The sequence below is a fragment of the Anser cygnoides genome, chromosome 3, assembly GCF_040182565.1.
Source record: "Anser cygnoides isolate HZ-2024a breed goose chromosome 3, Taihu_goose_T2T_genome, whole genome shotgun sequence".
NCBI lineage: Eukaryota > Metazoa > Chordata > Aves > Anseriformes > Anatidae > Anser > Anser cygnoides.
This window is the reverse complement of record NC_089875.1, coordinates 5,562,707-5,589,224: the sequence shown is the minus strand read 5'-3', so window position 1 is coordinate 5,589,224 and position 26,518 is coordinate 5,562,707. Positions and strand designations below refer to the sequence as shown.

General features: G+C 42.3%; 2 long non-coding RNA genes across 2 annotated transcripts; one reads left to right on the top strand and one right to left on the bottom strand.

Moving 5' to 3' along the window:
• Positions 1 to 26,518, top strand: LOC106036634 (uncharacterized). The gene is made up of 3 exons (XR_001207487.3): positions 1 to 1,512; positions 25,787 to 25,871; positions 26,408 to 26,518. It is a non-coding gene; the product is annotated as an uncharacterized lncRNA (long non-coding RNA).
• On the bottom strand, positions 8,030 to 26,506 carry LOC106036635 (uncharacterized). The gene is made up of 5 exons (XR_001207488.3): positions 26,379 to 26,506; positions 25,515 to 25,616; positions 23,500 to 23,568; positions 14,773 to 14,910; positions 8,030 to 8,248 (listed from the first exon to the last, which is right to left on the bottom strand). It is a non-coding gene; the product is annotated as an uncharacterized lncRNA (long non-coding RNA).

Genomic DNA, 26,518 nt, shown 5'->3' with positions numbered 1-26,518 from the left:
TGAAGTCAGAATCCCTCATCCAAAACATGCAGAAATGACTTTTAATTACTCCAGCTCATGACAAATGAAACTCTCTTTGGTGTTCCACGGTTAAAATATCTGCCCTATCTTGATTTTTCCTATAACCATTCCCAGATGTAAGAGGTACTGTATAAACATCCAGAAAACGCAGTGATACCCATGGCAGAGGACACAGGAAAGGGGGAAGGGAGAAAGCAAAAGGCCTTATTTGTAGCTTTTACTATATTCACATTGTACGATGAGCCTCCCACAAAGCTGCAAGTAAGCCTGTGGCCCCAGTGGACTAAGACTTGCCTTAAAAATACGTGCACAAAAAAGGCAAGCAAGAAAAAGGCATGGTTTCTGTGGGACTGAAAGCCTCTCTATCCACCCTTGGCAAACTGCACCAAGGTGATGGCCAGAGCAGAAAGTTAAAAATGGCCTCGAGTTGCAGTGATTCTCAAATGCCTCAGCTGTGAGCAGAGCTTTTGTGCTTAAACAAAAGCATTTTCTCTTCCCATATTCCAGGCAGATGTACAAGGACAGCTACACCAATTTAACGGGCGGTAGCAGTACAATCCTCTACAAGCAAGATTATATCACACTCTTGATGGACAGAAAGCATGTAGGCTAGAAGCTGCAGTAGTCTGTAGGGTTTGGGTGAAGTCCTTTCCTTCTGCATTCTCTAAAAATGACCCCTAGAACAGGACACCTCTCCCATGAAGCAAAATAACACCTCATCTGAGGTTCCCCGCAGGAATTATGCCCTGAGCTGTCCTGTGAGGAGTGCAGAGGCTGTGTGCTCATTAGCAAAACTGTAGATTGCTGGAGAGAGCAAAGAAAGGAAGTTTGTGAAGCAAGAAATTAGGGTTTACTAGCTAATACGTATGAGGTTTGAATAATTAAACTTTGACAAAATAACTGACGCTTTTGGGCATCATAAAATACTGAAGGCACTTTGACCTGCTGACTGTGCCATCAACTGACACTGGCATTAAAACCTGCTAGTAATTCATTAGATGTGAAACAATGATGCTTTTGCAGAGGCATCACTTTGGTGCAGCAGAAGGTATTGTTATGACCTCCCCAACAGTACCACATAGGCTCAAAAGACAGAAGTTAGACACAGAGCTTCATTCTTTATCAAACCTGCTCTAACAGCACAATCACAAAAGGCACATATGCTAGGAAGCAATGAAATGTCCAGCACTTCTACAGGCAGCTCCTCAGACCACCCAATGCAGGAGACACAGAGAGTGAGCCAATCAATCCTAATGCCTCACAGGTGGGACAGGGTGGAGAGACCAACCCTCATCAGCTCCTGAAGGGTGTAAGAAAGCAGCTTCAAAAACAGTGCCTGGTTGCTAGGACAAGGATATGTCAGAGGGGTTTGTAGCAGCTATTATTTGTCATCCACAGCATCATGAATGTTCCTGGACGCACCCCCTGGATACCAGAATCCTAGTGCCTGTGGGGCTATCCGGATGTGCATTTTTGTCTGCTTGTGAGCAAGTAAGTGAGAGGATGAATTAATGAATTTATCTTTTTGTTTCAAAATGAAATAATCTTTCCCTGGCATGCGGATTTGCTACACCAAGTTGCAACTTTACTTCCCACAGTTCAGTCCTTGCAACCTGATCTCCCGTGGAAGTGTTTGATAGCGTCATTGGTTTGTAAGTGAAAGAAAGAAAATAACTACATCAATCTGTAGAGTACTTGAAGCATCTCTAAGCTGCCAGTGAGGTTACCTCCTGCCAGCAGCACTTGGGTGCTGCTCCTTAGGTTGAAAACTTTCCCTTTTGCTGTGAGAGCCCCTTCACAAGAAGTGTCAGGTGCAGAAAGAAGGCATTCCCTTGACAGAAGAGTAATGCTGATTGAGCCTCCCTTAACTAACGGAGCACAGCACCAATTTGTGGTATTTTGCCTAAGCCAAAAAGCACTTCACCTGTGGGAATAATTTGCAATAATGAGGGATGAAATTTAACTTTTCAGGATACCTCTTATGAAGCAAAAATGTAACAAAGTCACAGTGAATTTCTAGAGTACTTGACAGGAATTTCCTCTGGGTAGGGCTCCACAACAAGCACCTGACTAGCAAGCCATTTGTGTCTTCTTTACGAGCTATCACTGTTGAGCAAATGCCGCCAGAAACTGGAAGGGAGTGTGACCAGAGTTCCTCCATCAGCACTTCTGCTGCTTTTCTTCCCGAAGGTGGGAGAGAAGGGTCAATAAGACTGAAGTGCATATACATATCTGTTGAGATTGCTAACACAAATGAGCAGGATTGTTTGTGTTAAGCTAAAAGATGTTGTTGCTACACAGTACTGTGTGTGGCTGGGGTAGGTTGAGGGGAAAAGAATCATAGAATATCCTGAGTTGGAAGGGACCCATAAGGATCACGGAGTCCAACTCCTGGCACCACCCAGGTCTACCCAAAAATTCAGACCATGTGACTAAGTGCACAGTCCAAACACTTCTTAAACTCCAACAGGCGAGTTGAAGAAAATACCTGAAGTTTTGGTTTTATTGTCTCTGAGAATATCCACTTCCAGCATGTTGCTGGATTATTCAGACAGATCTCTATCATTCAAAGGTGTACAGGGCATGAAATTCTTCAGGCAGCCCGCTCTTCCATGCAACTGCAGGCTCCTGGAGCAGCAACGGGGTGGCAGTATATGGCTTGAGTCCCAGCAGAGCTGCCTCGCTGCAGCCACACACTGGGCTGAGCACATGCCTGTTTACTCTTCCAGAGATGGCTCGAGACGACATCACACTCCTTTGAGTGGTGTTGTGTTTTTTGTATGAGATAAACCTTGGTTTACATAGGATGTGACACCATTGTTAAATTGAGAAATGGCGGGGAGGAACCTTTCTCAAGGTGCTGGCAAGGAAATTGTTGGCCTGATCAGACAGCGTGTGTCTGCGTACTAGTACTTGGCACTGTTGGCACTTGGATTAAGAAATAACAGCAGTGTTCTCCATAAACTGTGTTATTTCACGTGAACGCAATCAGAGTTGAACTTGCACTCTGAGCATAATGATTCCTGGGATAAGTTGTTTGCTTTTCTTCCAAGCAAGGTATTTCAGAAAAGGGCTGTTCATTCCTTAAGTTGTTTGGCTCAAAGGAAAAAGGACTTCTCCTGGGGAAGAGAGCTGCTATGAAGCTGAACAGGGGACAGACTAACCACACCTTAGTGGGAGAAGAAAGACTGTTCTTCAGGTGAATGTTAACTTGCTATGGCCAAAGAAAAAGCCCTAGAAAGAATTCACCACATATCTTCTCACTGGCATTTAGTCGTCTTCCTCAGTGAAAGCTGGCATATTGCAGGACAGATGATTTTCCTGGATTTTTTTTACGGTACTTTACACTTCACAGGAGTTGTTTCTATATGTCTGTAATAGAGCTGTCAAAATAACAGCTTGCAGTAGGAGATGTGATCACACCTCTCCACTCCATGCTGCCCCCACCTCCTGTGGCACCTGCTCCTAATGAAAGGCTTGAGGATGGGGCCAGATGAAGGTGACACTGCCTGTGAGTGCAGGATGTGTCTCTGTGATCACTTGGCTGACCCTCCCAGCAGAGCAGTGCATTGGGTTCCTGCATGCTTCTCTTTGCTGAAGGCTTACAAGCGTGGGCCCTGCTACAGTCCTGCTATTGGTGCCTGCCCCAGCCCATACACCATGCACTCTGCCTACTGTTTTAGTGACTTTTCTCCTTTGCTCCATGACCTCTAGAAGGTCTCTTGCAGCCATCAGCTTTGCCCTTTTTATACACTGCCCTCCCAGGCTAGTATTTTCGCTCTTGCTGAACTGCCTGTCATGTGTGAAACACATGGGGCACAGTCCCAGCAGCAGCTGGCTGACAGCACTGGGTTTTAAAAAGTCAAGGCTTTTCCATTGCAACTTGACAGGGCGAGGAGGGCAGAGATGGGACAAGGACCAGTCCACATCCACTGAGAAATGGCTCCTGAGTGCACCTCCAGAAAGTACTGCCTTAGGTCTACCTGGCAGGGCAGGGGGGCATTCCCCTGTGGGGAAAGGGTAATTATTAGAAAGTGTCACACCTAAGTCACCCGTCAGCTCTGGTGACTCTGGAAATTGTCATGTAAAGCTGAGTGGGTAGAAACAACCAGGGCAAAATATTTATGATGGGACTACAGTCACCATCCATCAATATCTATTAGTGTTTGCTTGGAGACATCAGCCTTTTTCTTTTATTAGATATCTTAAGTAACCTACAGGTTCATGCTTGCAAGGTCAGCATTTCCTATGCATGAGAGCAGCACCTCTTGAAGACTAAAGCTGTAGGCTGCGCAGGTCCAATATACCCGCTCAATCAGATGTTTAAGTATCTCCGCAGGAATGATCGCTGTCACTTAATTTTCTGATTAGTGTTGTCATATCTATTTGTAGAATACAGTATAATTTATGGTGAGATCCCTGGAGGATCTTCAGCAAATGCTATAAGTAATTGAATCTGCTGATTTCTGAAGGTCGGATGAAAACTGAGCATTATTGTAACACAGATTATGTGGTGATGACACCAGGTAGCTTCACATTTGATATTCACATCTGTTCTTTGTTGCTGTAGACCAACCTTGTGGACAATGAGTGAATAATAAAATGAAGAGGCCCAACTTCTATTTAGCAGAAATCTGAGGCAAATTTTCAACCCTGTCAGTAAAAGCAATGTAGTTCTTGAAGAGAAGTGAAGGGAACTTGCATTACTGAGCCAAAGGGGGAGCAGAAGTCTCAGAGGCAATTTAGGGAAACATCAGGAAATGGTTTGGGTTATCTTATGGAGGCAGTGGCTCACTGACGAACTCTAAGGCTGAGTGCTGTTACTCCCAGTCATAGCTGTGTGATGCCTCAAGCTGGCACAGCTGCTTCCTGCTCCTGTTTCAGAAACCAAGTGGTTTTCCCTTACCAGAAAGACTCATTTTGTCTGGGTGGCAAGTTTTAAAAATAAGGCTTTCTAGTTTGGCTTGTACAGCATTTGGAGTTTTTCTGTGGAAGTGGGAGAGCAGAGAGAATGAAGGTGGTCTGGCAAGGGGCAGGGATGGCTGATCTGAGGGCACTGGGTTACAGCATCTTGCTGAAGAAATGGTTTTTCAAAAGAATAAAGCTCGTGGAGGATACTAGTAACAAAGTTCAAACTAGGATGCTGGATTTTCTGCACCAAACAGTCTGCTCACTGATAATTAGTGGATATTTCTTCAGGGAGGAATAAGCTTTTGTCAAACTACTCTGGCCTCTTCAGAAACCCTTACAACTTTCTGGTTTAATGTTAGTCTCATCTGCTTCCCACAAAGGAACTTCTCATAACAAAGTCAAAGATATTAAAAAAAAAAAAAAAAGCTTGGCATAAGATGAATAGGCAAGACAAGGAGTGGGTGGAAGCACTGACTAAATTTTGGAGAAAATATCTATCACTAGAAGGCTGCTGCTAGCCCCTGCACCCTGTATGGTGCCTATTAGCAATTTATAGGGTATGCATTGCTGACTTCTAGAAGCGATTCCTGCCTATTGGTGCTCTACAGAGAGAAAACTGTGCCGAGTTGATAGATTTTTGTGGCCAAAGTGCCTATTAAAAAGAATAAATGCATATTCACTCCTGAAAGCCTCTCCCCAGAATTAATCAAGTGGGTTATTCTGTGCATTTTTTTTTATTTTTTTTTTTTTACTGCAGAGGTACTTGTGTGCTGCAAGTTTTCTCTTCAGCTGCTCTGTAAATCATCAACCTGGGACACTGCAGGCTACACAATGACTCCATGACTTGCCAGGACAATAAAGCAGGGCTTTAAGGCCCTACAGCCCACAAAGACTTGAGCACACACCTTACTTTGTGTAGCCTAGTGACAGCAGCACGGATGTGCCCGATGCTGAGTGTGTGCTACAGTGCTGTGATGGAGCAGGGCCTAAATACACACAGACATCTCAAACAGAGGCAGCTGTCAGCAAGGCTTCCTCTCCTCGTGAGGACGCTTTACTTGCAGCTACTGTGAGGGAGCTGCTGCCTATAAATCCCACACTTTGTTGTTTTGCCAGCAACCAGGAAGGGAGCAGTAAAAACCTGCCAGGTCGGTTAGAAACCAGCTGAGTGACAAGGCTGTGGAAGAGTCACCTGAAAATAAACAGGCAAACAATAAAAAGCACAAATAGCCTCCCAGGGTGAAGTTGGGAGGGAGCCTGACTCCAGCTGCGTGCCACGGCCCCCTCCTGCTTTCCTGTACTGGGGATGGATATTTGCGCAAAAAACAGGGCGCTAGCGCAGAGGGGAATAACATGCCTGTATCCTCTTCCCCAGTCTGTATTTGGCATGCAACTGGCGTGCCCATCCCTGCCTCCAGGATGTGGGCTACAGCCCCCTGTGCTGCTGCTGGGGTTGGCCTTATTTTGTGAACATCATAAGCCCTGAGCTATGCTGCGGTTCAGGCAGGAGGCTTTTCTGCAGCTCTTGCAATGGCGGGATGTATGAATGCCCTGGGAGTCTGCTGTGTCTTGCAGCACCTCTGTGATGAGCAGAGTAGGGACTCCATAGTGCAAACAGCACAAATAGGTTTTCTTTCCCCAGCACCATTCCTTTTAGGGTGATGGTGGGTTCAGTCTAGCAGGAGGAAGCTGTCTGCTACAACAGCCCTTATACCAAGCGTATATCTGTCACATTATTTCAGTGCTCTCTGGGGAGAAAGTGAGGGCATGCAAAAACTGATAAATAACTGTTCCCAGTTCTGGGTCTCTTATATAAGATGCTGATTATAGAAACTGAGGTGTACAGGAGTGGGACAGAATGCAAAGATCAGTTTTTAAAGGAAAGTAGGTCTGGGTTTTTAGGGGGGAAATGGAAATTACCAGCCCTCCTTGAGGCCTAATACATTAAAAGAAATGGGTGTTCTGTTGTACCAGCGAGTTCATCTTTGCCACAGAACAAAGTGCAAGAATCCTGCGCTGGGAAAGTACTGCTTGAGAAGGAATTTTATGTAGAACTTCTCTTCAGAGATGAGATGATGTATGGTACAGTCAGCTGAGCACAGTACCGGGAATAAATGACTAGCATAAATGGTTTCCAAAGGGAGCTAAACTAGTATTATCCAAAAGTATCCAACTACTCATGTTGCTTCCCAAGTACAAATGATGCTTCAATCATCATAGCTGAGTAAAAAGCAATTTCATTGCCATCCTGGCATTAATATCAGTTAGATTTTTTTATATATTTTTATTTTTCCTTCCTTTTATCCCCAGGATTAACACTAAGCAGGAAGAAGCTGCTTACAAACTAGTTTTAGCCATCTTCAAATTTCATATCAGAGAACGGCTAGGTTTGGACAGCATTAAGATAGCTGCTATTTTATTTTACACATAATTGCTTACAGAAAAATAAGGAAGGGTTTTGTAGTGTAACACACTCTCAGTACAAAGAACAAAATGCTACACACAGTTACTTGCTATGTCCTTCTCTTACAAATACAAACCATAACTTGCCAGCTCCCTACACTGCAATTTCTTTTGTTATAGCCAAGTTATGAAAGCTGAGGGAATGGAAGTGATCTGTTCTAATTTATAATGTCAGTACACAAGCCCCCTATGCCTTCAGCATAATTGTAGCAGTAATGTGTGCATGTATAGATAGATGGTGGTGAGTATCTGGAAGTTGCTCTTCCGTGTGTGCTATTAATGAACCATCAGTCTCATGAACTAAAGGCAGACATGCAACTCAGAAATCTGTTACCGTAACACTTCCTCAGTTGGGAAACCCTGTTGGATTTCCGACTACTATTGGAAACAGACCTTAACTTCTTTCATAAGTACAATTTTGATGCTTAAATTGTAGAAAGTCTCCTTTGGAAAAATCATTGCACTAAGGTAAGATGGTGGGTTGAAGGTTGGGACTGGTTATGGGAAGATAAGAAGCAGGTAGCCAATGTGCTGGCTGATAGGTAGGATGTCTGGATGCCATCACTATTTATTGCTGCATACTTTTGTATCACTCATTTCTATTGTACACCTGGAGTGTACTTTACAGGTAAATTCATACAAGGACACAATTCCTGCCCTGAGAAACCACTTCTGTGATTTTGGTGTATCCTTTCCTTTGGGCAAAGCCCACACTTACTGTAATTAGCAAGAGCTTCAGTTGTAGTTCTTCTGTATTAGCCTTGCTCAGCTGAACAGTTTCCACCACATTGGGGCTCCTTGAATACCTATTTTAGTGCTAGAATTTGTCAGCGGGTCAGCACCCACTGGCATGCTGAAAAAGAAGATAAGATCTATTCAGTCCAGACACATTAGTTTAGATCACCTCAAAGACCACCCTGAAGAACATTGCCAATTAGCGAGACTCTGACCTCTGTACTCCTTCAGAAGATGTGCTAGATTGCACTAGCTATGCAATGTGTCCCAAACCAAAGGCATTTGACAGGTGTTGAGAGGTGTTTTTGCTCTTTGGGGCACCATATAAAGAATGAGAGATGAACATGTCTGTGTTGCAGTGTTTTCATGAGGCAGGACTGATAAACGAGAAGCAAAAGTGTATTAGGGGAAGGCGTAAAGCTGTACTGACATAGTACTAAACCTATAGTCTATAAAAACTCTGTCCTCCTATGATTTTTCCATGTGATCTTCCAAGCAGTGCATTTTCAGGACAACAACCTCATCTCCTCCAGTCTGGAGATCTGGTCCCAAAGGTGTTTGTGACTGCAGGAATAGGAGAGCCCTGACCTGCCCGCATGCGGAAACAAAGCAGAATCTGCCCCCGAATAACTGCAGTCTCCTGCAAGTGGGGCAGTTGCTTCTTGCAGCAGCAGTGAACTGACAGCTTACTCAGAGACTTGTAACTTTTCCTTTCTCTCCTGCAAAACTGCAAAGGGAGGAGCCAAGGCAGCAAATCCTGCTATTTTGACTTCCTTCATGTGACATGTTACGTGACAATACTGTGGGGAAAGTGGTGTGTCTGTGGGAGTTTGTATGGGTTTCTGTGTACTTAGCAACATCTTGTGCCCTTGTTTGTTCACTCTGCAAGATACATGAATGGAGACTATTGTCCTGTAGGTAGCAACATGGAGTGGCGATCAGGTATCCTTTGGATATAAAGGAACATTTGTGCAGTAGCAGTTGACCCACAAAGATGGTAGAAGTAGGTGCCCTATCTAGATTTTAGATGGAAGAAGGAGTGTATTTTATTGAATAAGGCAAGTTTTTGTTAGCTAGACCACCTTATTCCTGTAGGGAATCCTTAGGAAGGATTTATGTTAAATGTTCTCTGATAATGATACTTTTTTAATAGAGTACAAAACACTGGGCTACCTAAAGCTGAGCCCATTCCTTCAGTTCAAAAATGTTAATGCAAGGAGAAGGTATCCTCTACTCTTTACTCTATGGTAGCTCTTATTTCATTCCTCTTTCTACAGTATCTTAATGCTGAGTTATATCTCAACTTTATCTACACAACTACCAGTTTATACTACAACAACTACTCAGTATCTACAGAGAAAAAAATCAGCAGAACAAGCTTGCTTTGTTCATCAGCTCCATACAGTGCAATTAGAAGAATGAGCACTGATGCTATAATAATATGAAGACTTGGTTTTTCAGAGATGGTGAGGGCAACTAATGCAAGGTATTGATTTTATTAGAGACTTTGGATTCTCAGTATACATGCTTTTTTTGTGTTTTTTTTTTAAAAAAGCCATAGATTCATCAGAGTAGCATTTTTCCTCAATATCTGCTTCAAAAATATCAGCTTAATGGTTTTTAGAGAAACTAAATGATATATAGGTAAAGCTTTCCAAATTGACTGCTTTTTTCTTTGTCAAAACAGGAAGACATGCCTAGCTAATCTAGAAAGTCAGCAAGTTTTAGCACTTGTGAAGTCTTACCCAATAGGTTAATTCATCCTTCAGAAAATGTGCCATAACCTCAGTACCACAGAGGCACCGCTTCACTGGAAGTGTCACAAAAGATTTCACCAATATATATTTTTTAAATCACTAGAAAGTGTGATATTTCTGGTTTGTTTTCCTGAGTGTCTATAACACTGATTTGCTTAAAATTAAATTTGCAGCTGCCTTGAGCTCTATCTCCTTCAAATGTACGATTAAATACGGTTCTGCCTTTTTAACTCTTCCAAATAGAAATGCAACCATGTAGTGACATCTTTTTTTGGTCTGGTTTGCAACACTTGAGATTTGCCTCTGGTTTCAAAGGGGTGGGGAGCTGCTCTGCTCCCATTGCTGGGATGCTAAGTCTGAAGTCTAATTATGCCATTTTCATATTTCCTGGTTGTTCACTGCTTTGCTGCTGATAAATTTAGCAAAAATCTCCAGCTGTGCTGAGACTGTGGAAGCAGTTGAAGCATGGGGTTAGAGCTTGAATAGAGCATAGCCTCTTATTTTCTAGTCTGTCTGACTCTGGTAGCTACTCAAACTATCTGTATGCTTTCTACCGTAGCTTTTTTTCAGTGGTAACTTTAATCAATAGATTTTTTTTTCTTTTTTTTTATGAAAACATCTTTGTTATTTCCAAGAAGTTTTTACTTCACCACTGGTCAAATTGTGTACGTTTCCTAGGAAAGATCTGCAGTTGCTACAATCAGAAAGGCAAAGACAAAGGTAACAAAATGGGATTTTGTTTACTAAATGTGTAGGATGTGTCCAGGAATGACTCATATTCAAGCTTAAAATGCAAATTCTTGTTAGTCCTTCTTTTAATTATTTGAAAGAAAGACTTGTACAAATAGTGTGTGGTGGATTTTTTTAAACCAGTTATATTGAAAGTCAACCACAGTTGTATACTCTGGATCTCTGCACCTTTAAAAGTCAAAACCTATATAGTTCCTATATTTTTTTTAATAGCAATAGCATGCTTCCCTTGTCAGAGGAGGAGGACGACTTCTTCCTAAACCCATTCCTTTTGGTGCAGCACACAATAATTTTTACTGGTTCCTGGATTGGCAGGACAGCACAGGAAAGAGCGCTAAGGAGATCACCATTCCTCTCTGCAGTGAATTCAGCACTGCATGGGCAAATACACGTTAAATTGAATTTTAATCTGCTGGCAATTAAACTCTTACGTAACTCTGCCTGAGGAGTAGACAAGCCTGCACACAACTGCATGGTTAGTGTGTTGAGATGTGATCTGAGCTTGTAGGTGAGGACTTATGAGAAAGCAGAGAATTCGTAAAGCATGCTTTCTGCTGATTGCCAGAAATACATACAGACACAGTATTCTATGTAGACTGAAGCTCTTTCTCCACTACCTGCAAGTATATGTACTACCATTCTTACTGGGATCAGCACTAGCTGGAGAATGTGTTTCTGCTTTGACATAGAAAAGAATCTCTAAAGTACTACAGCTGCACCTAAGGTCCCAGAAAAGTGAGAGAAGGAGGAAAGAAAGTATGAGCCCCAAAATGTGTTTTGCAAAAGCCTGCCTACAGCAAACATGTCAAATGTTTGTGCCACAGACTGGTAGCTCTTCTGTCAACTTTTGTGTGCCATCACAAGATGATCAGTTTGAAATAATACTATAAGGGATACAGATCTTTTCCTTTTGTTATTTTTATCGGACTTATTTTCTTTTGCTTGCCCAAACTAGGCACAGTTGTCATTAGAGCTAGAAGAGCAATGCCAATCTGTATGAGCAGGGCCTTTGGGCTTTCTGTCCTTTATCTGGAGAATGGCATATCAGTATGAGATGCACTGGGTTTATTTTCTGCTCTCCCACTCTCATCTCTTCTCCAGAGCTCCTTGGCTCTATTAGCAAGCTAGTCAGCAGCTCCTGTCTCCCCCCCTTGTTCTGCAATTTCACACACTCCTACTATTTTCTGCTACCTCTGTTTCATAAAGCCTCTCCATCTTTCTCTTTTGCAGAATAACTACTATCATGGTAAGAAAATCTTTTTACCTATTTAATACGACTATGACGAGGGTAAGTGTCGGACAATTTATATTTATGGAAAAAAGAATAAGGAAGGAAACGAAAAAAAATTAGTGCTCCCATCAAACCTGCTTTACCAGCAATCACTAAAAGTGATGCACAAGTGAATTTCTGCATGTGTGTTTTTTAAATTTTCTACTAATTTTTCAACACTTTCATTAAGACTTAAAGCCTTTATTACTGCTTCACTAGAAAGGACTGACAATATTTTAGTGTCCTGTGGAAATGTTTGGTTCTAAAGGGGCCATTCTGGGAGAAGACAAAAGAAGCATTAATCATGCAAAGGTGTGGTGTGAGGCATAGCTTGGTTTCATGAATTTTGTTCACTAAGTGAATTTAATTTCTGGTCACAGCAATTTTTTGTGTATTGATTTCTAGCCCCCACACTTACCTGGTAAACAAGATCTTAGTTCCTGCCTTGTGTCAATAAGTCCTTTCACCTCAGGCAAATAAAATATTTTAATCTCCATTTCTTGGCAGCTTTCATGCACAGTTGCGCGCAACTCACTACATTAAGATGCTAGTTGTAGATCTAAGGGTGGGGAAGGGAGAAGCATACAGGTGCTCCTGTCCCTATTAACTTTCATCAGCTCATTGTCCCAGGTCATACCAGCTGTTTGCAGCTGCACAGCTTTTCTATTTCCATAGGGCTACGCCAGCCTTGACTTATGCCTGCATTGCAGTCATACAAGTGACTGGACTGCAAAACAGAGAGCCGTGAACAAGTTTGACTGGGAGGTGTTTGGCCACAGCAGGGAGCTCAGGAAAGGCTAATGTGTTTTTTGGTACCCAGGCTCTTTGAAGCATCTCCAGCTGACTCTGCACTCCTGTATAGACTCTCATGCTGATACAGTGTTAGCCTCTGCGTTTTCACAACACCCTCTCTGATAGAAAGACACTACACGTAATCCTCAGGTGTAGCAATCAAGTCACCAAGAAACACAAATTTAAAACTTGGGTCTATAGGGTCAGCAAAATTCTGAATGTGGGCACCTATAGAAAATGGCCATTGCTCAGGTGCTTCCGGATTTTTATCACTATCTTTAGATATTTGCCTTTGTAGGTTATTTACAAAGAAATGGAAGTTAGTAAAAATCATCCGTGTAACTTCAAAAATAGGAATAAACTCAGATTTTTCCCTAGTTTAGCCCATTAGTCCACTGTTCTTTACCATTCTTGTTAACAGATATCCTGTATAATGGATATACTAAGCATGTTAAAGAAATATACATATGAGTGACACATACATAAGTAACACCTAGAAACAGTATATATTTCAAGTGAGTAAGAGACCAGCAGATGTTGTGCCAAGATTAGGATATAACATTTTTGTGCCTATCTGAGATCTCCTTGGAGGATTTGTTCTTGAGAGTTGTGTAACACCTTTCCTTCTGCACTGACCTCTGAGATAATGTGCATCAGGAATGTATTATTATCAAGAGAACCAGGCAGCAGCCTGGGAGTTAGCACAAGGGCATATGAATAATGGTATTATTTCCAATCAGAAAATTGCTAAATTTAAATCTCTTACTGAATCTAACAGCATACTGTGCAGCTTGGCACCTTATGTAGGGTGTGTACCTACATAAAATTGTGTGGATAACAGGAAACAATTAGGCTTGAAGAGAAGGCTGGAAAAAAAATCCATGATCATGTGGAAGGGGAAACTAAATGTTTAGTGATGTTTTGTTATTTCAAAGTGCTTTTTAGTCTAACTATCCTTCCCTGAACAAAGTGAAAGGGTAAGCTGCAATATGAAAAGAACACGGATAGAAAAAATTCTTACTAGCTTGGAGCTAGTTTTTACTTTAACTGAAGTATTTCATACAAGGCAGGGTTAGCTGCTAGCAGCTGCTAGCTGTATATACCATAATGTGAAGGACTAGACTTTGCTCAACTTAAAATTATCCTCAGTTAAGCTATTGGTATGAATACCAGAATGCGGTGCAGTTGTGTGCTGCTAAACATCGGTGCTTAAAACAACCCTTACTTACGCATGTTTAACTGCCAGTGAAAGTATTGCAAACCAAGTGAAATGCTTTGAATGGGGATGGATTCCTGCTCTCAGGATACTTGTGAGTAAACATGGCATAACTGGAGCTGTCGTAAGCAGACTTGCTATTACCAGTAAGGTTGCTGTCTGTACTTAAGAATACAAAAGTAATAACATGCAAAATTAATATGATGTAAACATAATTCTAACATTTTCCAGGAGTGTCTGGCTTTGCAACTTGAGCAGTGTCTGTACAATACAGGGCTTTTCTTTTATGATAATAAATTTAATTCAGCATTTACAATGAAGAAGTTCTAAAAGTAACAATATTAATTCACTGCCAAAAAAAATAAAAATGGGGCTTTCCCATCCAAACAGCAGGAAGATGAGCCAACACTAATAATGTTAGTGGTGATTCCTGTTTTGTGTTTACATGTTGAAAAACAGGAAGCTGCCTGACATTGATTAAAAACCTCCTCTGAAAAGTTGTCATGTATGTTGTAAATCATTCAATTGAATGTATTGTCGCTAAACATATACTAAATAGGAATCAGGCTCATAAAGATGAGCAAACAAAATACTGGGTTTGCAGTGCTGTGTCTTTTTTTTTGTGGAGAAAAGAGTAATGATGTGCTCTTTTTCACAGTGCATTAACTAATTACAGACATTAAAGATGAAAAAAACACCTATTATTTCATTTAAATCTCCCCCTAACTATTGTCATCTCCGACAAACCCACTTCTTTTTAAATACAGTTTGCAAGCTCCTCTTCCTTTGTACACAGTATACTTCAGAGCAAAAAGTAACACCAAATTAAAAAATAATCACCATTGTAATTCCCTTACCTGTCTAGGCAGTATTTCCAAAAGGTCACTGGTAGGACTTGAGATGATCTGTGAATGATGCTTTTATTTACTGCAAATGTAGGTTCCCCTCTTGCTCTTGTCCACAAATCCACTTCCATAAGGCGACTCTTGTAGTGTCTGAAAAATACAGTGCAGACAGTGAGCACATACTGTGTTAGAAAGGTAGAACCACATGGATTTTATGTAAAGAGTCAAAGTAGACTCAGAAATACAGCACTGCATGAGTGAATGGTTTCTCTTTTGCTTCAATACTTCATGTACTGTGACATTATTGGTGGGGGTGGGAATGGTAATATTTCTCACAATCATGACTGGGGTTTTAGTTCTAAAGGGAAATCATGCAAGAAGTAGGCTAGCAGAAGTCACTCATTGTATGTGTGTGGAATAAACTAGTTGTCATACTTGCATCACCAAGAGAAGTCTTTTCTATGCACTGAAATCAAAACAGTCTTTGAGTTCAGTCTTAGCTTGATCGGACATCAGTACAAACGTCACTGAATAACCATTGTTATCAATATGTCCCTGGTTATATGATCACGTGTTCTTGGGACACTTGTGCCCTATTGCAATACCTGCCCATATTTGCAGCTTTCTTGAGATCAGGGCAAGCTTGCTGTGAGTGCTAAAGTAACCCAAAACAGTGAAGGAGGTATCTCAGATAATAGGTCCTTGACTGACTAAAGATTTTAAACTGTACTCAGAGTAGGATGACACTGAATCTTTCTCCGGTTCGTGTTTTCTTATCCAGGATGAGTTTCTTTGTAAGAGGCAGAAATATCCTAAGACCAGTTCAGCCAAAAAAGCTGAGGTGACAGTTCCCCTAGTCTGGGGACCAATTTTTGCTTTTTTTGTGAGGTCAAAATGATCACTTGGATCAGTCATCTCAGGTAAGAATGGACTGAGATTGACCAGGTAACTGAAGCACCTGACTGCTAGAAGCCTTCAGGACTACAATGTATGGAGCATGTACAAAAGATTAAATAAACTCCAACAGACTGGTCTGTTTTCATGTGGAAATCTCCGAAGTACTGCTCTTGTATCTGAGGTTCCAGAAAATACTTCCCAAAACTATTGATTTGGGCAAGCATGTGATTGCTTAGGTGAATGTCACATCAAGCTACATTTTGTCAGTTCTTTGCTTTTTAGATACTAAGAACCTGTGATGAAGTAATACTGTAGTAGTAGAAAAATGACTTCTGGAGTTCCTCCTTTGTTTTGTTATGCTAGTATAGCAATAAAAGAATTTATTTTTCGCTTTTGGTTTCGATTTTAGATGTATTCCCTTGTTCCCATGCAAATGTCAGACAGAATTGCACCGTTTAATGGGTAAGAAAAGAAAGGCAACACCAGGAAAGCTGGTTTCTCACCTAAGTCTTATTGCCTGGAGTTCTAAATTAATTATCCCTCTTAAGGGAAAATGGATGCTGAATGGGGAATAAGGCACAGCTGTTGAAGGAGGGTATAAATAGGAAAAGGTTTGAGAACAGGAGAAAAGGTGCACTTTGAGCTAGAAATATGTATAAGGCAGAAAAATGTTCCTGAGTTTAGACTTTTAGGATAAATTTGGCATTAATACACTGAATATATTGATGCTTGTGCTTAGGGTTTTAAATTTTTTGGTGATTCCTTACACTGATGATAAAGCCCAGGGGAAGAGCAAAGGTACATTCTCATCAGGAGGGTCCCTAAATTGGGAGATCTGTGACCCACAAGGTCAGGGCACACCCTGGTTCACCCTGCTCTGCAGTCTGTTGTCTGTCTGGGCCTGACACAGTGCATGTGACTTCTGAGAACTGCATTCTGTGCTCAAGTTATCTTTAGGTGCATTAAATGCTAACTGGACCACTCTTGTAATGCCAGTGCCTGCCTATGTAACATAGCAATGCTGTATGTCTAGCAGGTCTGCATTTGCACACTTACTTGATTTCTGGTATCTTGAAATGCCATCCCTAAAGACAAGAATAAAAACATGCAGGGTTTGCAGCAGTGATTAGGCTATTGCTCTACCATGCCCAGTGTCCAGCAGAGTTTGAGGGTATGTTTAGAAACAGGCAGTTAGGAGAAATTGTCTTTTGGGGTACCTCTACCTGACTTGCATCAGTATGAGAGTTAAGTCCCAAAGGATGCATATTATATCCTATCTAAACATATCTTTGTGTTTAGATACAGTTCACTATCACTTTGACAATATCCTTGGACAATACTTTTGTTACCATATTACTCTTGTTTAAGTTTAGTCAGCACCAACAACTTAAGTCTGCATTGGTTTAACTGAACTGAATTAAAACCACCATGTGTAGACAAGCCCTGAGAATTTAGAGCAGTTTAAGCTATGTTGATGTCTTCATGAATAATGAAGCACCTGGGATATTATTGCCCCTTTATTCATTAGGTGAGAATATTTTTTGCTTCTCTCTCCATGTCTCACTAACCATAACACCTGAATTGCTGCATAGAAACAGAATCAAAATGTAGGCCAAATGATTAGACAGATGAGCAATACTGTTTTCTTCAATTTATGGTTACCCAGATACGACAAAAACAGAAGGGAAGGCTCACAAAGAGAATTTGATCGGATTTTTTTTCTTAAGTTGGAAAAAAAAAAAAAAGTATCTTCTTCCAAGGCTTAAACTAGGCTATGAAAACTGTACTATGGAGTTTCATATTAACTTCTGGAAAAAAAATGGGCAAACTTCTGAAAAGTGAAACAAAATCATTTTTATACAATCAATGTTAATGAGGCCTGACTACAGGTTGTTTCCCCTGCCTGTTACTGTTGTTACATCCCTTTTCTGCCAATATTTAACTAGAGATTCCATACACACACACAAAAAAAAAATCTATTCTTTCTTCAAACACCGATTGAAGTTCCCTCTTTTATGACTTCTATGAAGTACAATTTTAGACGAGTATTTGGAATGTGCCAACTCTTTAATTAAGAGTTGCTAAAACAGGATCCCATACAAGCCCTGACAGTGTTCATTGATTGTCATGAATTAGGGTTATTTTTGTTTCAGTTGAACTCTAGATTTGTGGGGTTCCTTTTTCTTTATCAACATAGAGAACTCAAACTGTGATAAGGGCTGTTGCACAATATGGGAAAGTTTAAAAAAAAAAATCTTAATTGTAGAATAAGGCTTCTTTAGTGAATGTGAGACTTTTTTAAAAGTGCTGAAACAACTTCAGTAGCTAGATCTGGATTTACAAAAGGTCCCTAGTACAGTGCATGCTGCAATTAGCTCTGGGTACCCTTCCACCACAGCCCTCACACAGCCACCTAGGTGTCTTCTACAGTGCTTGGAGAAAAATGTCTGAGAAAATGGTTTACAGAAGCCAGTAGGTTGAGCCATCTAAATTACCCACCTGGAAATGTGAAAGAGAAGGATGAGGCTTCTCACCTCTTGCAGCAGGAGTATTTTAGAGCATTGCATCTGGAACAACTCAAAGCCTCAAGCCCTCTCTTGGGAAAGATACTGGTTGGGAAGACGCAGCCCAGGGTTTCAGTCTGCACTCAGGCTAATGCTTCGTACCTCAGTACAATCCTGGAGCTGCTCCATTTACTTCAGGCTTTCATTGATCAGCTGCGGCTGAATTAGGTTCCTGGCTCCGGAGGTGTAAATCTCACTGCTTGGCCTCATGCCTGCCACCTCTACAGTAAATTGTCTCCCGAGTATAATATAATATTGGGATGATTTGGGTTATCTATCCCAATATATAAATTCCACTCTGACTAGTATGAATTATCAGTACCTTATGTCGCTGGCAGTCTTTTTTGCTGAAGGCACAGCGTGGTGCCAACAGATTTATCCAGGCTGATCATTAAAGGCTCTTGGCACATGAGCAGGTTCTGGAGAAAGAAACAAAAGTATTTCTGTTCTAGGGAAAGCCCTGCTCTTCCCAATTTCATGCATGGAGCCAGATCTTTGAGTGGAAAACTGCTAATGACTAGACCAGCGGATCTGTAACAATTCTGGAGGCTGAGTAAGAGAGGCAGGATAGAAAGTTTGTGTGTGTCAGGAGTAGGTGCAGAGGGCAAGAAAAATTTCAGGTACGTGGAGAAGCTTGTGGTAGAAGGTTCAGAAAGGAAATAGGAACGGAAGAGTGTACTTTTCAGTGAAGTAACTTTACTGACCAGAGAGTGCATTCAGGAAGAGGAAAAAGTACAGGAGTCTGACTTAGAACAGAAGGTGCATGAGAAATGGGGACTTTGGACCCCTTGGAAGAGTTGAATGATGCAAGAGGAGCAGGAAAAGAGAGGAAATGGAGGCAGAGGAATGCACACTGGGGATTTCTAGCTGTTCCTTTGTCTATGCCAGCTAAAGGATTATTGCTCTGGGAGCTGCTCTGCAAAGCCAGTCTGTCTAAATGCCTTCCCTGCTAAAGCTCCTGAAGATGCAAATTGAAAACCCATAGTATGTCCAAGGCCTTAATGCTATGAAAAAGGATGGTTACAGGACTGAAAAATCAATGTGAGCAGTATTGTTCTTGTTTTGTGTGGGGCAGAGGAATTGTTCAAGTCTGTAATATGCTGTTGGTGTACAAGAAGTGAAGCAGAGTGCAGGGGAAAATGCGTAAGTCCAAGAAAACTGAAAGACGCTGAAGTCTGATAGTGAGATCACAGGGCACTGAGCTAGGGAGAGCTCACCCTGGGCAGTAATAACACACCCACCCACTTTCAGAGAACAAAGACAGTTTCAATTGTCCATGAATACATGCACACTTTTCCCCATGGTAAAGGCCCTTCATGTAACTTAAATTTAAACCAGTGAAATTGGAGCAACATAAAATTAATTTATCTGGGTCCTGTTCTGTAAGCATCAATTATAACGTCTAATCTACATGAAGTGCTGCTAAGTTTAGTAACCAGCTCTTTATCATGCCGCACCCAAAAGCATTCAAATATGTTCACATTAAGAGGTAAGATCATACAAACGTTAGTTGTAGAACTATCCAAATGTTAACAGTTGCATTTTCCTCTGAAGAGTATAAACAACTATTTGATTAGAATCATAGAATATCCCGAGTTGGAAGGGACCCATAAGGATCATCAAGTCCAACTCCTGGTACCGCACAGGTCTGCCCAAAAGTTTAGACCATGTGACTAAGTGTACAGTCCAATCTCTTCTTAAATTCAGACAGGCTTGGTGCAGTGACTACTTCACTGGGGAGCCTGTTCCAGTGTGCAACCACCCTCTCGGTGAAGAACCTCTTCCTGACGTCTAGCCTAAATTTCCCCTGCCTCAGCTTAACACCATTCCCGTGGGTCCTGTCACTGGTGATAACGGAGAATAGGTCACCTGCTTCTCCACTCCCCCTCGCGAGGAAGTTGTAGACTGAGATGAGGCCCCCCCCCCCGCCTCCTCTTCTCCAGGCTGAACAGGCCAAGTGACCTCAGCCACTCCTCATATGTCTTCCCCTCTAGGCCCTTCACCATCTTCATCACCCTCCTCTGGATACTCTCCAACAGGTTAACATCCTTTTTGTATTGTGGTGCCCAGAACTGCACACAGTACTCGAGGTGAGGCTGCACCAGCGCAGAGTAGAGTGGGACAATCACTTCCCTCGACCAAGTAGCAATGCCGTGCTTGATGCATCCTAGGATACGGTTGGGCCTCCTGGCTGCCAGGGCACACTGCTGGCTCATATTCAACTTGCTGTCAACCACAACCCCCAGATCCCTCACTGCGGGGCTGCTCTCCAGCGTCTCGTCGCCCAGTCTGTACATATAGCCAGGGTTGCCCCATCCCAGGTGCATGACCCGGCACTTGCTTTTGTTAAACTTCATGTGGTTGGTGATCGCCCAGCTCTCCAATCTGTCCAGATCTCTCTGCAAGGCCTTTCCACCCTCATCCGAGTCCACAACTCCTCCAAGTTTGGTGTCATCAGCAAATTTGCTCAAAACACCTTCTAGTCCTACATGCAAATCATTTATAAAAACATTGAAGAGGACTGGCCCTAAAATGGAGCCTTGAGGGACCCCACTAGTGACCATAGGTTGACATGTTCAACTAATATACATTTTTTGAGGAAAAAATTCTCAATTTGATCTTTGCTTGATGGGTTAGAAAACAATATACTATCAGAAGGAATAGAAAGAATAAAGACTAGTCTTTATTTACTGCAATGATGTTGGAAATCAAGATTTGATACTTGCTGAAAGAACCTCACTAATGGTAGAGGAAGGAGGGATGCACTGCTGTGAGCATGTAAATCATTTATGCTCTCAATTAAAAATTTACTTAACACCTACAGTTTTTACCCGAGTTTGGGGGTGGGATGGTGTTACACGCTTTCACTCTTATCTTCTACCATGTTATCTTTTCTGTCATTGTTTTCTTCTGCATCCTTTCATTCCTCTTCTTGGATTGCTTTCCTTTCTCCAGAAGCTGTCTTTGCTGGTAGTCTCCCTCTCCCTTCCTTCTCAGATTTGTGTTCAATTCTCCTGACTCTGTTTTCTCAGTTAGTTACCCTTCAATTGGCCACTCAAAACAGGCAAATAAAAATAACAACAACAAAATAAAATAAAAACAAGAGCAACAACAAAAACAACCCCAAACCTGTATTGGCTAGAAATAATGGCATATGGCCATCAGGGGTAAGAGACCACCCTAGTTATAGGCTAGGATTAGGATATTGCAGTGCTAAGCATGGTCTTCAAACTTGCCCAGGTCTCTGCGGGGGGGAGGGCAGGCTAGATGGCTGGAATGGTAATCAAGAGCTGTAGTCTGACTCTAGGTGGCTTTTGCCACATCTAACTATGAGGTGTTGGATCACTTTGTAGATTGTCTAGCTATTGCATGGAATAGGTGTGCTAATTCTTTTTCTCCATTCTCTCTCATTTTGTGGGAAACCTGATGGGGCAGAAAGGTGGAAGATGTCTTCCCCTCCCCACTACTGTATGCAAGGGCCCTTGGTATATAGAGCTTTTCCCTGCCCTTGTGGGCAGCACTCAGTGCTGGGACAGTTGAACTGAATAAGGAGCCTATCTTCAGTTCACTTTGCCTTTTTCTTTCTTTAAATGATGGGGAGGATCATTTGTGAAGTATCAGATACAAAAAAAAAAAAAAAACAAAAACTTGTTCTTCTGGTTAAGGTAATACTAAGATATCCCCAAAAGAACCTCCAAGTTGTCTTTTAATTCTAAAAAATGCTATTGCTTTTCCATGAATATCTGTATGATGTCATGTGATTTTATTTAACAATTGGCAGCCCTGAGAAGCAATCTACCTTTCAGCTCTGTACTCTAATCTCTAACTTTGGGCTTTGTCCACCATGCCTGATGTTGGCAGGGCTGACACTGAAAAATGGGGGAGGTTTTTTTGAAATCAAATCACATTCTACAAATATATTCTTCATCCTGTTTTCTTTAAATGGAATTATACAACACCTATAGACTTGTATCAAGAAATGAATAATATGATACATAAACTTATGTCAGCAAGGATAAATAATTAAAAACAAAGGTGTGAACATGGAAGGAATAACCTAATCACTTATTTAAAGCAATTTTGTACAAAGGCAGAGCTGTCACATACTGTAATATGAAATATATAATGAACCCAGGCTGGGATCATGGTATGTTTTAAAGGATTTTTTTTAGAAGGCATTTTGTATTTATAATTTAAAATAACATAGGTTTGCTTAGTCAAAACCTAGATTTACACAGTGTATTCAGAAGCACTGACCTCACAAGAGATACTAAATAGCAACATTTTCTGGCCACTAATGGACAACCTAGGAATGATGTTTTTACAGCTGTCACCTGTATGTGGAATAACTTCAACTATGTTAGTTATTATATTATTCAACTATATTATGCAGTTGTATTATATGTGACTATTATGCTATATTGGACCTCACTGGAAGCAGTATCAATGTTTTACACTATGGACTTGCTATGTAGCTGCATCACAGTAGAAAAAAACTTTAGTTGATTGATTTATTTTTTTTTAGGAACACAAGGATTATTTAGTATTTTAAGCTTTTCTTTGCCTACACTAGCAGTGCCTTGCAATCTCATTAGCTAAAATACTGTCTTCATGACTGTAATCCCCTTTGTCTCATGGGTGCCTGGTACGTGAGCCAGTTCACCATGGCAGCTTGTGGTGGAGCTCCATCTCTCAGATGTTTTTTCAGCTTCCAGCTGCCTCATCCCCCTGTAGCCCTATAAGCACTTATGCCCATGAGCCATAAAACAATATGGGCCAAATATCTTTAGTATTACAACCCTTCCATGGGATCTACAACCTCTGTAATCCATTACCAATGCCTCCCAAATTTAGCAGTGTTCCCCATCTAACTCTCTGGGAACAACTGATACTTTCCCTGTATTCACAGCTGACACACCGACTCCTAGTTTTCATTTTGAAATGTACATTTCCACCCTTCTTAGTTCTTCAGAGAAGACTGAAACCTGATGTAAAAAGGACATCATAAAATACTCCCCTCAGCCAATCACTTTATCTTTTTTGGTGTTTTGACCAATAATTTTTTAATACCTCACATGTAGTGAGGTTGTTTCTGTCTCTTCCTTTCTACCTTAAGTTCAGGACCCTACTCCTTGCTTACAACTTGGGAGGAGGCAGGAGAAAAATGACATTACTGTCAACCATTGCACAAACAGTGTCAGGAAGTAGCAGGTCATAACAGTATGGATGATACCTTGGCATAATCACAAACCTCATTCATCATTTGGAAATCACTTACATTTTGTAGTAGTGCATTATCCCTGCAAGAGTTGTGCTTTCATCTGGTAGTCAAAACTCATCTTGTAACCTATTTAAAAAAAAAAAATTACACTTACAGTACTGTAGTAGATGAATTGCAAACAAACAAATGAGCAAAAAAAAGACTCCAAAGCTTTCCAGATGGCTGGTTCTCACTGATGTACATTTTTTCTCTGGAGCTTCAAAACATGTTTGAATTATGAAATTTGGTGTGATTACAAGAACTTGGCAAACACTCATTAAGGTTTTAGTCTGACGAGTGATGCTATTGAGTTAGAGAACTGAAGATGAGCAATTGTTGAACTAGTGTCATGGTGTATGTGTGGTGCTGTCAGTGTAGGGTTGTAGTGGTTTTAGGTGGCAAGGTTTTGGTAGCAGGGGGCCATAGGGGTGGCTTCTGTGAGAAGAATCTAGAAGCTGCCCCATGTTAGGTAAGGGCCCTGCTGCTGATCAGAGCTGAGCCAATAAGCTATGTTGTTTTGTGTCTCTGAGAGCATATTTAAGAAAGGGAAATAAAATGCTGCACCACACAGCAGCTGGGAGAGTAAGAGGAGTGAGAAACAGCCTTGCAGGCACCAAGGTCAGCGAAGAAGGAGGGGGAGAGGTGCTCCAGGTGCCAGAGTGGAAGTCCCCTGTGGCCTGTGGTGAGGACCATGGTGAAGCAGGTTGTCCCCCTGCAGCCCATGGAGTACCACAGTGGAGCAGGGTTCCACGCTGCAGCCCATGGAGGAGACCACGATGGAGCAGGTGGACCTGCATTGATGAAGGCTGTGGCCTGTGGAAGACCCCTGCCGGAGCAGATTCCAGGCCGAACCTGTAGCCCGTGGAGAGGAGCCCACACAGGAGCAGGTGACCTGGCAGGAGCTGCTGCCCGTGGGGGATCCAGGTTGGAGCAGTTCGCTCCTGAGGGATGGACCCTGTGGTACGGACCCATATCTGGAGCAGTTCTTGAAGAGCTGCTGCCTGTGGGCAGCCCATACCACATCAGTTTGGCAAGGACTGCATCCCGTGGGAGGGACCCCACAGCACAGGGGACGAGAGTGACCGAGAAGGAGCAGCGGAGAAGCAGCGTTATAGACTGACCATAACCCCTGTTCCCCTGTGCTGCTCGGGGGGAGGAGGTGGAAGAGGGTGGATGGGGGGGGAAGGTGCTTTTGGTTTCTTTCCTTTGTTTCTCACTTCTCTAGCTTGTTAGTAATTAGCAATAAATCTTACTGTCTCCCTATGCTGAGTCTGTTTTGCCCATCACAATAATTACTGCATGATCTCCCTGTCCTTATCTCAACCCTTGAGCCCTTTTCATCGTATTTTCTCCCTGTTCCTCTTTGAGGAGGGGGAGTGAGAGAGCAGTTGTGGTGGAGCTCGGCCGCCCACCCGCGTAAAACCACCACAAGGGTGTGGGACTAATTCCCAGGCTCTTAATCCTTCAAGTGCTCTACTCTTACTGTCTCCTTGGACCAAAGTCATCCTTGGCTGAATTGGTGAAACCGGTGAAATTGCACCAGTAATTTATTTGCCCAAATTCACTCACTTAACATCCCCCATACTCTGTCCCCAGCTTCAGCTGAGGCTAGGTGACTTGATATGTGCCTTCCTCGCTCCTGGCAGTGCTTGGAGAAGGGAGGCAGCAGCTGGTGCATACCTGGCTGTGCTCCGGCAAATCCCTCTGTGCTCCTGGGGCAGACGTACTGCTCCACAAGCAGAGTCCCTTCCCCTCCTGGTGCAGAAGAAAAGGGTGGAAAGGCTGTGGTGGGTTGTCTGGGGTGGGCGAATGCAGTAGTAGCAGATGGTGGAAAGGAAAGTGAGGAGGAGTGGAGGCTGACAAGGGGGAAACACAAGCAGTACTTCTTACTGGCTATTTTGAACATGTTCTGAGGCTAGCCATGTTGAGTTTTTACTTCAGGCACTGTCTTGCACCCTCCATTCAACCAGGGATCAAGTTGGCTCACAGGAAAAGGTCTTGCCCTGTAAATGCAGGGGAGGGGAAGCACATACCTCTGAGGCAATGGTAGGGACAAAGACTGGGGATGTGCCTTTGACAATGAATCTCCACTTGAGAGAAGCAGGAACCATCATTTACGTCTCAGCTCCTTCTGTCTGCAATAACAAGAGCCTCTCTCAGTCTCCTTCAAACCCATTCAGTGTCAGCTCTTAAGGGCCAGGAGATAAAAATCTTGTTATGCAGCCTGAGGAGAAAGCCACGGCCTTCCTATGGCATGACTAACCGATACCACTAGTAAGAACACCACATCTCATTTCTCATGCAGCTCATTGTCCACGTGATGTTAGAAGGATGTCATTTCATCACTGGCCCGATGATGGAGATTGCTCCCCACTCCTCAGCAAGGACAGGTTGGTTACTATACCTCAAGATACAGGGTTAAGGGCAGCATTAGAATAGAGAAGAGAGGAAGCCGAAAAAGAACAGCACTGGAGTCCTTCTAGTTTAAAAAAAAAGGGGGGGGAAATTACCCCTGGGGTCAGCAAGAGCATTAACCATTGTGTGTTGCTGCAGAGAGTCAATCCCTGTTCAACACCAGACATTAGACAAATCACTGAATTACTAATCTGTAGCTTAATTATTCAAGAAGAGGAGAAAATGGCAACTATTCATGGCAAAAAGAAGGAGGCAGGTAACTGCAGTTCCCTAATACGAGCCCAATGCGTTCAGGAGACCCAGGGGCTGTCCATCCTGCACTACTGTCAAAGAGGTCCCTCAAAAGAGACCTGTAAACTGGGGAATTGACGCTGCTGCTGTTGCATTAATGCCACATTCTTGCTGTCCCTACCTGGTAAGTAACACACCTCACAGTGAGCACATGCATAAGTATTCAAGTGACCAACCTTTTCTGTACCTACCAAAGTGTGGTTTGATGTCTGTTCTTCAGGTTTATTGCCAAAAGACAGTTCCTTTGAGGCTCAAGCAGTGGCTGTCTTCTGCATTCGTGGACTCCTGCAGTGTGTCACCACCAGTATATGAATTAAACATAAATGCTGAA